We start from the raw sequence: 13,159 nt of genomic DNA on the forward strand, positions 1-13,159 counted from the left end.
TATACAGGAAATCCAGGATACAATGAGAAGACCAAACCTAAGAATAATAGGTACAGATGAGAGTGAAGATTCCTAACTTAAAGGACCAGTAAACATCTTCAACAAAATTATAGAGGAAAACTTCCCTAACCTAAAGAAAGAGATGTTCATGGACAAACAAGAAGCCTACAGAACCCCAAATAGACTAGACCAAAAAAGTAATTCCTCCCCTGTCATATAATAATCAAAACATCAAATGCAAAAAAAAAAAAAAAAAAAAAAAAAACCAAAGAAAAAATACTAAAAGCAGTAAGGGAAAATGGTAAAGTAACATATACAGGCAGACCTATAAGAATTACACCAGACTTCCTACCAGAGACTATAAAAGCCAGAAGATCCTGGACCGATATCATACAGACCCTAAAAGAACACAAATGCCAGCCCAGACTACTATACCCAGCAAAACTGTCAATCATTATTGATGGAGAAACCAAAATATTCCATGACAAATCCAAATTCACACAGTATCTCAACACAAATCCAGCACTTCAAAGAATAATTGGTGGAAAACTCCAACACAAGGAGGGAAACAAGAACCTAGAAAAAGCAAGAAAGTAATCTTCCAACAACCCTAAAAGAAGATAATGACACAAACATAATTATACCTCTAATAACAAAAATAACAGGAAGGAAGAATCATTTTTCCTTAATATCTCTTAACAGCATTGGATTTTTCAATAAAAAGACATAGACTATCAGACTGGATACATAAACAAGACCCAGAATTTTGCTGCATACAGAAAACGCACCTCAGTGACAAAGACAGACACTACCTTAGAGTAAAAGGCTAGAAAACTATTTTCGAAGCAAATAGTCCCAAGAAACAAGCTGGAGTAGCCATTCTAATATCAACTAAGATCGACTTCCAACCAAAAGTAATCAAAAAGATAAGAAAGGACACTTCATACTTATCAAAGGAAAAATCTACCAAGATGAACTGTTAATTCTGAACATCTATGCTCTAAATGCAAGGGCACCCACATACATAAAAGAAACTTTACTAAAGCTCAAAACATACATTGCACCTCACACAATAATAGTGGGGAATTTTAACACCCCACTCTTAGAAATGGACAGATCATGGAAACAGAAACTAAACAGAGACACAATGAAATTAACAGAAGTTATGAACCAAATGGCTTTAACAGATATCTGTAGAACATTTTATCCTAAAACAAAATATGATATCTTTTTCTCACCACCTCATGGTACCTTCTTCAAAATAGACCATATAATTGGTCTCAACAGATTCAAAAAGATTGAAATAATCCCTTGTACCCTGTCAGATCACCATGGACTAAGGGTGGTCTTCAATAATGACAAAAACAATGGAAATCTCACATACATGTGGAAACTGAACAATGCTCTACTCAGTGATGACTTGATCAAGGAAGAAATAAAGAAAGAAATTAAAGACTTTATAGAATTTAATGAAACTGGGGACACATCATAGCAAAAGTTGTGGGACTCCATGAAAGCAGTACTAAGAGGAAAAGCTCATAGCTCTAAGTGCCTATAAAAGAAACTGGAGAGAGCATACACTAACAACTTGACAGCACACCTGAAAGCTCTAGAACAAAAAGAGACAAATACACCCAAGATGAGTAGATGGCAGGAAATAATCAAACTCAGGGCTGAAATCAACCAAGTAGAAACAAAAAGAACTATACAAAAAAATCAATAAAACCAGAAGCTGGTTCTTCGAGAAAATCAACAAGATAGATAAACCCTTAGCCAGACTAACCAAAGGGCACAGAGACAGTATCCAAATTAATAAAATTAGAACTAAAAAGTGAGACATAACAACAGAAACTGATGAAATTCAAAAACACATCAGATCATACTACAAAATCCTATACTCAAGAAAACTGGATGAAATGGAAATCTTTCTAGACAGATACCAGGTACTAAAGCTAAATCAGGAGCAAATAAACCATCTAAACAGTCCCATAGCTCCTAAAGAAATAGCAGCAGTCATTAAAAGTCTCCCCACAAAAAAGCCCAGGACTAGATGGTTTTAGTGTAGAATTCTATAAGACCTTCAAGAAGACTTAACACCAATTCTCTTCAAACTATTCCACAAAATAGAAACAGAAGGAACACTATCCAATTTGTTCTATGAAACTACAATCACGCTCAAACATAAACCTCACAAAGACCCAACAAAGAAATACAACTTCAGACAAATATCCCTTATAAATATCAATGCAAAAATACTCAATAAAATTCTTGCAAACTGATTCGAAGAACACATCAAAACAATCATCCATCATGATCAAGAAGGCTTTATCCCAGGAATCCAGGAATGCAGGGATGGCTCAGTATGCAGAAATCCATCAACGTAATCTACTATATAAACAAACTCAAAGAAAAAAACACATGATCATCTCACTAGATCCTGAGAAAGCATTTGACAAAATTCGATATCCCTTCATAGTAAAAGTGTTGGAAAGATCAGAAATTCAAGGCTCATACCTAAACATAGTAAAAGCAATATACAGCAAGCCAGTAGCTAATAGCAAACTAAATGGAGAGAAACTTGAAGCATTTCCACTAATATCAGGGACTAGACAAGGCTGCCCACTTTCACCCTACGTATTCAATATAGTACTGGAAGTCCTATCAAGTGCAATTAGGCAACAAAAGGAGGTCAAAGGGATACAAATTGGAAAGGAAGATTTCAAAATTTCACTATTTGCAGGTATGCTAGTATACTTCAGTGACCCCAAATTTCCACCAGAGAACTCCTAAACCTGATAAACAACTTCAGCAAAGTGCCTGGATGTAAAATTACCTCAAACAAATCAGTAGCCTTCCTCTACTGTAAGGATAAAGAGGCTGAGAAAGAAATTAGGGAAATGACACCCTTCACAATAGTCACAAATAATAAAAAATACCTTGGTGTGAATGTAACCAGGCAAATGAAAGATCTATATGAAAAGAACTTCAAGTCTCTGAAGAAAGAAATCAAAGATCTCAGAAGACAGAAAGATCTCCCATACTCGTGGATTGGCAGGATTAATATAGTAAAAGTGGCTATCTTGCCAAAGCAATCTACAGATTCAATGCAATCCCCATCAAAATTCTAAATCAATTCTTTATAAAGATAGAAAGAGCAATCTTCAAATTCATTTGGAATAACAAAAAACCCAGGATAGCGAGAACTATTCTCAACAATAAAAGAACTTTTGGGGGAATCACCATCCCTGACCTCAAGCTGTACTACAGAGCAATAGTGATAAAAACTGCATGGTATTCGTACAGAGACAGGCAGGAAGATCAATGAAATATAAGTGAAGACCCAGAAATGAATCCACATACCTATGGTCACTTAATCTTTGACAAAGGAGGTAAACTGTCCAGTGGAAAAAGGACAGCATTTTCAACAAATGGTGATGGTTCAACTGGAGGTTAGCATGTAGAAGAATGCAAATCAACCAGTTCTTATCTCCTTGTACAAATCTCAAGTCCAAGTGGATAAAGGACCTTCACGTAAAACCAGATACACAGAAATTAATAGAAGAGAACATGGGGAAGACCCTTGAATACTTAGGCACAGGGGAAAAGTTCCTGAACAGAATACCAATGGCTTATGCTCTAAGATCATGAATTGACAAATGGGAACTCATAAAATTGCAAAGCTTCTGTAAGACAAAGGACACTGTCAATAGGACAAAACAGCATCCAACAGATTGGGAAAAGATCTTTACCAATCCTACATCTAATAGAGAGCTAATATCCAATATATACAAAGAACTCAATAAATTAGACTCCAGACAACCATATAACACTATTAAAAATGGGGCACAGAGCTAAAGAAAGAATTCTCAAATGAGGAAACTCGAATTGCTGAGAAGCACCTAAAGAAATGTTCAATATTCTTAGTCATCAGGGAAATACAAATAAAAACATCCCTGGGATTCCACCTCACACCAGTCACAATGGCCAAGATCAAAAACTCAGGTGATAGCAGATGCTGGTGAGGATGTGGAGAAAGAGTAACACTCCTCCATTGTTGGTGGGATTGCAAGCTGGTATGACCACTTTGAAAATCAGTCTGGTGGTTCATCAGAAAATTGGACATAGCATTACCTGAGGACTCAGCTATACCACTTCTGGGCATATACCCAGAAGATGCTCCAACAGATAATAAGGGCACATCCTCCACTATGTTCTTAGCAGCCTTTTTTATAATAGCCAAAAGCTGGAAAGAACCCAAATGCCCTTCAACAGAGGAATAAATAGAAAAAATGTGGTACATTTACACAATGGATTATTACTCAGTTATTAAAAACAATGAATTTAAGAAATTCTTAGGTAAATGGATGTAACTAGAAAATATCATCCTGGGTGAGGCAACCCAATCACAAAAGAACACACATGGTGGTATGTACTCACTGATAACTGGATATTAGCCCAAAAGCTCGCAACATCTGTTGGGAACCACACTAGCCCCACGCTGGGCGCCAAAAAATGTCGAGGCCCGAGCAAAATGTTGAGTCCTGGGCTGCCCCACATTTGGGCGGCCACTGTATCTGGGCCCAAGTTGCCGCTCCGGTCTGCATCGGGGTTCAGCAAGAGAGAGAGAGAGTAAGGACAGACTCGAAGAATGGAGACCAGACAGAGTGTGATTCAATCCCGTTTATTCTTCAGTCTCTCTTCTTAGTCCAAGTCCCAAGTCTTGAGTTCCTAGTTCCTAGTTCCTAGTTCCTAGTTGTGCTCCCTGAAGTGTCTGATTCTCTCATCTCCTGTCTGATTCTCTGTCTTTATATGTCTCACTTCTAAGTCATGTCTTTTGGTCACACCTTTAATCATGCCCTTAGGTCTTGTCTCTAAATCTGATCTCTACACTTCTAAGTCACACTCTTAAGTTACACACCTTTAATCTCACACACCCAAGGTTTCTAAACCAAGATTATCAGAGTGTGCTTAGCTGTTGTAGGCTATTGTAATCCAAGTCTCATGTCAGGGTATTTGGCTCAAGATGGCTGCAAAGCTGATAGCCGTTTTCTGTTAAAAGTCGGTCCCCAACAACATCCAAGATACAGCTCACAGAGCACATGAAGTTCATGAACAAGGAAGACCAAAGTGTGAGTGCTATGGACCTTCTTAGAAGGGATAGCAAAATACCCATGGGTGCAAATATGGAGACAAAGTGTGGGACAGAAACTGAAGGAGGGGCTGTCCAGAGACTGCTCCACTTGGGTATCCATCTCTTGTGCATTCATCAAAGGTAGACACTGATGTGGATGCCAGGAAGTGCATGCTGACAGGAGCGAGATATAGCTGTCTCCCTAGAGGTCTGCCAGAGCCTGAAATATACAGAGGTGGAAGCTCACAGCTAACCATTGAGCTGATCATGGGATTCCCAATGGAGAAGTGAGAGAGAAGACTGAAGGAGCTGAAAGGGTTTGTGGCCTCATGATGAAAGCAACAATACCAACCAACCAGAGTTCCCAGGCTGGGAGAACATAAAGAGGGGGCCCATAGCTCCAGCTGTATATGTAGGGGAGGATGACAGTATCAGGCATAGGTGGGTGAGGAATTCCTTGGTCCAGAGACAGCTGAATGCCTCAGTGTGGGGAAAATGTGGGTGGGGGCATATTCTCATAGAAGCAGGAGGAGGGGGGATGGGATAGGGGTTCCTGGGTGGGGGAGAAAGGAGAGTACATTTGAAATGTAAGTAAAATATTTAATGAAAACAAAAAAAACAAAAAAACAAAACAAAAAATTAAGCTGGGATAAGGACAGCAGTATGATAGAGAGTAGGTGTTAGTGAGTGTGTTGAAACTAAGGATGCATGAAAAAGACTTATGGAAACCTACTATCTAGTAAAATGATTTCAGAATACAACATTTAAAAAGAAAGAAAAAGTGAATGACATTCTTCTGCATAGGTTGATAATATCACTCCAAGAAGAAAAAAATCTATTAAATGAAAATATTAATACATGAAATAAGATACCTCCATATGAGTTATTATTAAAATTAAGGGGAATCTAAAAGTCTCCTAAGTGTACAGGCTATTGACATGGTCTTTGTTGACCCACCAAAAATATGTGATATGACTCTGTTGCCAAAGAGATGACACAATTTGGCCATAGATATGAAAATATCAATGCCATACTGAACAGGAGAATTCCTTCCTCTTTGATATCTCCATAGTGGTAGAAGGTGGTATGCAGAATGCTAAGGGAGAATCCACATCAGTGGTCTTACTCCATATTGGATACTGCATGTGTCAATTATAATTTTCCAGGCAAGAAACGCCTTCTGATACTACAGTGGAACAAGTTTTGAGTTATCTAACTACTTTCCCATTAGGTCTGAGGCCTGTTCAACAAAAGGGAACATCATGCCTTGAATTGTAATGGTCAAAAGCTCTTGGCTAGGGCCAGAAGCCTAGGTTATATGCCACAGGGTAAATCTAATAGTGATATTTTATTAAACTGTCAGTTGTCAAATTGCCTTCTAAATATTTACATTTATACCCATAGAAGTGGTATGTACCCTGACCTGAACTTTCAGGAATAAGGGTCTGAAACAGATATCAGGAGAGAGAATTGGAGATGGGAAATAAAGAAGACAAGAAATAAAGTTGAAAAAAAGCAACGTCTGGAATGAGGAGGTCTTGGAAAAGCTGATGAGTTATGTGAGGCAGGTTTAAGAAGTGCAACATCATATGTACTATTTGCAAGGGGAAAATGGCCAAGGTTAAGTACAAGCCAGACTATATGTCACAAACGCAGCTGCTTAGGATAACCACATCTTGGGAAAGAGTCAGGTCCCCAGAAACTATGATTTTGATTCACTCAAGGCTCTGGCAGCAGCCCTAAATTGGCCTTGCCAAATCTACTCTTGGTAAGGGGCACAGACCTAAAGTTCATCTTTTCCTCTCATCAGGGACTCTGAGAAAGTCTTGGGTTGGTGTAGCTCCCCTCATCTCCCATCCTTGGCCAGAAAAGCTTATTTTTGCTGTGGGTAGCAGGCAGTGTAAGGATAGATAACTAGTAAATGTATCCCAAAAATGTAAATGGGATACCTGTTTTAATTATCTGTATTAATATCTATATTAACCCTACTACCAACAAGGCTCAGGCCACACTATGGAAGAGGAGGTATAAAGAATGTAATGTAAGAGCCAGAGGATGAGAAGGGATACTGCAAGTGCTATCTCCTGGACATGCCATGACTATTGAACTGACGAAGTCAGTAGTTGGAGTTATCTGCATAAGACCCTACAAGATCATTCCAGCAAAAATCCCCAGTAAAAACAGGGTGGATGTTATCCAGGCACCACCACTTACTGAAGAACTATTGGCAATGCATTATTGCTCAGGGAGAGAGAATCATCCTTTGTTGAACATGTGGCTATTGGTAAGTTCCCATGCTTTGGTGAATGGCACCACGTCCATGTACAAATGAGCCACACTAACTGGACATAGTGTATTTTCAAAAAAAAGATTAAACAATTGAAGTTGGGGAAAAGGCTATGTTTGGAATGTCTGGTAAAACCAGATAGAGGAGATAAGGGGCATAGATATGATCAGATTTTATTATTTAGATGTATGGAAAGTTCAAAATAAAAATTCTTAAATGTAGATACACATATATACATGGCTTATTATAGATGCTGCTGATATGAATTATATATAAATCTAATTTGCGGGCAATGATAAAACACACACTGTTCTTTATTATAGTACTAAGTAATTAACTGACTCTCAGGGAAATCCTTCATTAACAATTTGTCAGAAGTCTTGCACCTTGAGGTGACCTATTGTTCTAATCAGTGAATGAATATATTTCTCTGGTGGATACTGGCTGATGTTATTAAGACAAAGTGAACCAGTGAGGGAGCTTGTTTACCAATGACCTCAGTTACATCTCTAGTATTGAATAGTATTTCTTAAAGACTGTAAGAGTATTTCTCTGAAGATTTTAGGCTATTCACAGTGTACTAGGTATAGATATGCCAAAGATTTAAGTTTGATTTTCATTAGCAAATTTTGTTCTTTGAGACTTGGGGATGTAGTTCTGTGGAGGAACCCCACCCAAGCATAGAGAAGGCCATAAAAAAAAGAAATGAAAGTTTCCTAACTTTATAAAATTTAGACAATAACAAATATAATTGATCATGTGCCAAATTGAACATCTGTTAATTTCCATTTGCACATAATGTGGGCAAGCAAGAAGTTGAACGGAAATGTATGGGAGCACACCATTATATCATATGTCCATCAGAAGTCTACTCACTCTCCATACGTAATTTCAACAGGAAAACAATAATGAAATGTATTTTAAGTGTATGGTATTTAGGTGCAAATTTATATAAGTCGAATTTTAGTTGTGACTATTCACCAACTGTCTTAGTCAGTGTCGTATTGCTATAAAGAGACATAGTGACCACAGCAACTTTTATATAAGAAAGCATTTAATGGGGGCTTGCTTACAGTTTTACAGGTTCAGTCCAGTTTCAGCATGATGAGGCACAGGATGGCGTAGAGGCAGACATGGTGTTGAAGAAAGAGCTGAGAGTTCTGCATCCAGATCCACAGACAGAAGAAAGAGAGCGCCACTAGGTCTGACTTGGGCTTCTGAAACCTCAAAGACCACCCTCTGTGACACACCTACTCCAACAAGCACACACCTTCTTGTTCTTCTAATTAGTGACGGACATTTCCTGATGAACAAACAATCGTATATATGAGTCTGTGGGGGGCCATTCTTATTCAAACCACCAACTGATGCCAACATTACTAAAAAAGATATATCAGGTAAACAGCCTTTGTGGTTGCTCAAGTTTAATACTATTTAATGCTAAATGTGGTACAAGCTTATTTGCTTTTTTAATTTATATTTTTAGTTAAATGTCTTATCATGCAAACATTGTACCATTTCATTTCATGTCTTCTCCTGATCCGATCTGGATCTTTTCTCAAGAGCCAATCTCAATCCTCTAGCTCATAGTCTTACCAACACACACATTTTAAAATGCTGTACTCTATCTCTTGATTTGTTAGTACTGGAGATACTGCATTGATTCCCTGTGTTGCTCTCCTACAACTAAATTGCCACAATAATTTATGGCTGAATCAATATCAATATTTATAATTCTATGAAAGTATACTTTGGAGCCACATGGTTAAAGTTTCCCATTTCTTATAAAGTCTCAATTTATTCTTAGTATTAATACTCAAAGCTCTTATTGATCAATTAGCTTATATTCATATTTCAACATAATCGTCTCTCATTTGTTGTAGCATCTGTTCTCCTGAAATATCAATAGCATTTTCTATTTATTTAATAATATTAGTTGTGGGTTTAAGCAAACTCCTAAAACATTCTGTCTTTGTTTTCTCTTGCTGTGTAACAAATCATCATCATACACTTATTTCAGTGCCTGCCTGTCAGGGGTTCTTTAACTTCTTGTTTTCCTTATTATTTCTACTGTCTCATCTTTATTTTAAAAGAAATTATTGATTCATAATTCCTGTTTCTAATTTATCCTTTTATACAGTGAAAATCCATAGAATATATTCTGAGTACGGTTTTCCCTCCTCCATCTTCTTCTAGATCTTCCCCACCTTCCCACCTCTCCCACCTCTGAGTCCTCCTTCTCTTTCTCTTCAGAAAACAGGCAAATAAATAATTAAGTAAATAAATAAATAAAACACAAAAACCAAGTAACACAAGCAAACATACACAAGTGAAACCAATAAAATCAGAAACATTGAAACCATAATAAACAAGCAAAATAATTTACATTTTACAAACCATCACTGAGTTGCTTTTGTGTTGGCAGTCTACCGTTAGTCCTGGGGCCTACTCTTAAGTGTGGCTTATAAACCTAGTGGGACAGCATTGGAGAAGACCAATATTTTGTTTGCAAGCTAACCCATTCCTGTGCAACAATTTATGATTTTATTTTCCTTTCCAATTTCCCTTCTGCTTTTTACCTGTACTCTATTCCATGTGAGTACAACATTACCATGCTGTCTTTCACTGACAGGATACGGTCTGTCTCCCAGACACTGCCCCTGCTCCATAGTCTAGGAATTTGTGGCTGTCTCTCTATTTCTCTTCTTCTCCTGTTGCTTCCTGGTGCTGTGAACTTCCAAGTACTGTACAGCATTATGAACGTGGGAATTGCTGTTGGATTCTTCTTTCTGGGTTGATGGTTCTTGCCTTCACACCCAAAGTTTTGTTAATGGTAGAAGCTCTGCTGAGGCTTGGTGTTTGTGTTCTTCTTGTTTTTTTTTTTTTTCGTTGTTTGTTTGTTTGTTTTCTCTTTCCTTTTCTTTTCATTCTTCTTTTCTTTTTTGAAACAGGGTTTCTTTGTTTAGCCTTGGCTGTCGTGCAATTATGGCTGTATGCCAGGCTGGCTTCAAACTCAATGATTCTCCTGCCTCTGCCTTTCTAGTGCTGAGATTAAAGGCATATACCACCAAAGTCTGATTTGGCATTTGGTTTAAAGGCTTCATTAGTCTTGATTTTGCAGTGATCTGGGCAATATTACTCAGCTATGACTTCTATGGCTCCTGTGTGTAAAGATCCCAAATTAGCACCCATCATGTTCTTTCAACTTGAAAGTTCAGTTCAGTATAATTTGGTGAACACTATTCTTTACTAATTTTTTAAGGAGGAAAGGTTTGATTCAGCTTGTAGCTCTAGGTGATAGTCCATCATGGTAAGAAGTCATAGTGGCAGGCACCTGAGGAAGTGGTCCTCACTAATCCTAGACCGGCAACAGAGAGCTACAAATGCATGTTTGCTGGTGTGTGGCTCCCTTCTTCCATTTTTTACATTCCAGGATCCTCTGTCCAAAGAATGGTTGTGCCTATAGTTAGATGGGGTCTTCTATATTGGTTAGCATAATCAAGCTAATTCCCTATAGGCATGCCCAGAAACATATCTCCCATGTTATTCTAGACATATAGGGTCGATTGATAGTACTTTGAGGATGAGTTGTCTAGTCTTCCTGAGTTCTGGTCCTTAAAAGAAAAACAGAGGGTGGCAGATGTTGAATATAAACAAGCACACAGGGGACTTTTCCCTGCATTGACTCCATGGAGTCTGTAATAGAAATGTGGGTTACCTCAAAGTTACCACACTAGAAAGTTTTTATGCATCGTGAGTGATGGCTTCCCCATAGTCACATAGATGAGGCCATCATAGCCTGTGTACTTCTGCACCTCCTCAGACCCTGAGGCCATGTTCAGTTAGGGGAGACTTGCATAGACATGGATGAGAATAGTGAGGGTCATGTGACATTCATTGCTCCTTCCTTCCAGGAAATGTACCCTAGTACCACCATGATTGACTCTTGTAAATAATCTTGGTTTCAAGGGTAGTATCTTTCAACAGTGGCTGTGAGAATGTATGATGTATATATGGGGTACATATGCGCTCAGAACATGTATGTTGTGGTGGGTATGGTATACATGTAGAAGTCAAAGAATGTATGATATACATGTAGAAGTCAAAGAACAAATTGGTAGAATTAGTTCTTGCCTTCTAAGAAAGAAAGGATTTTTCAAGCATAAGATGCATAAATCAAAGATCAAAGCCAAAACAAGAAAAGGAAAGAGAAAGAAAACTATGATTAGATATTGCTGTAAGATAATGTCAAGAATCCACAGGTCACACCATTATATTATGCTTTTCTATGCACATTCAACTTCATGATTCAGATTGGATTATCAAAGTAATTATGAAATTAAATTATGTTTGTATGCACCAAGATGTTACCTCCTTCTCTGCCTCTTCCAGGCTCTCATGTGACTTTTATCTTTTTGAATACTATATAACAAGTGCCCCACTTCTGAGATGCTGTTTGGTCTAGATCATTGCTTGTATATGGAAGTACATGCAGCAGTGAGCAAGCTGGATTAAGATATATACACATTAATATAAAAGAAACTACTTATCCACAGCCAAATATTAGACAGAGCTCAAGAGGTCTTTTGGAAGAGGTTGAGAAGGATTTACAGGCCTGAAAACATTAGGAACTCCACAAGAATACCAACAGAGTCAACTAACCTGGACCCTTTGGGGCCTCCAAGAGACTGAACAACCAATCAGCGAGTCTACATGGGCTGGACCTAGGCCTCTTATATATGTGCTGCAGATGTGCAGCTTGGTCTTCATGCAGGTCCCACAACAATTGGAATAGGGACTTGCCCTGACTCTGTTGCCTGCCTGTGGATCCTGTTCTCCTCACTCGGCTGCCTTGTCTGGCCTCAGTGAGAGAAGTTGTACCTAGTCCTGCAGTGATCTGAGGTGCCAGGATGGGTTGGTTACCCAGGAGGAACCTTCCCTTTCTCAAAGGTGAAGTAGAGGTGGAAATGGGAAAAGGGGCTTTGGGAGGAGGGGAGACTTCAATCAGAATGTAAACTGAATAAATAAATAAATGAAAAAAAAATCCCAACTCTACCACATGACTCCTTTGCACCAATCTTGGGTATCTACTTAAAGGACAACTAATCAATATATCGCAGAGATTCTTGTATAACAATGCCTGTTATAACACTATTCATAGCAACAAAGTTATGGAACCAACTGAGGTGTCTAACAACAGAAGAATGGATAAAGAAAGTATGGTGTTTACACCCAAGTACTTACTGTATAAAGACAAATACAGTTATACTATTTGTAGAAAAATGATACAACTGGTGATAATATTAAACGAACTAACTTAATCTGAAGAAGGCAAATATCACATTTTCTCTATTTGTGGCTCCTAGATTCTATATGAATACATAAAGACATGTATACTCATGTATAGTTATGTCAAGTTAAATTCAAAAAATTTTCTGGAACAATGAAAATGTTGGCTGTTTTAGTCTTCTGAGCATAACTGATGTCATTTTGTCTGGGTAGCCATGGCAACTAGACAGTTTTACAAAGAGATGAAGCTTAATTTTTAAAAATTAATTTTTGATAATTTCCTACATGAATATAGTAAGTTTTGATCAGATACACTTTCATTTCCTTCCTTCAATTTTCTCCCCTAGCTCACTCATCCATCATTTTCCCCTTCCAACTTAATGGGTTTTCATTTATTTTTTAACCTGATGAATCTACTTAATGCTACCAATATACACATGGGTAGCAGACAA

The sequence above is a fragment of the Arvicanthis niloticus genome, chromosome 7, assembly GCF_011762505.2.
Source record: "Arvicanthis niloticus isolate mArvNil1 chromosome 7, mArvNil1.pat.X, whole genome shotgun sequence".
Lineage (NCBI taxonomy): Eukaryota > Metazoa > Chordata > Mammalia > Rodentia > Muridae > Arvicanthis > Arvicanthis niloticus.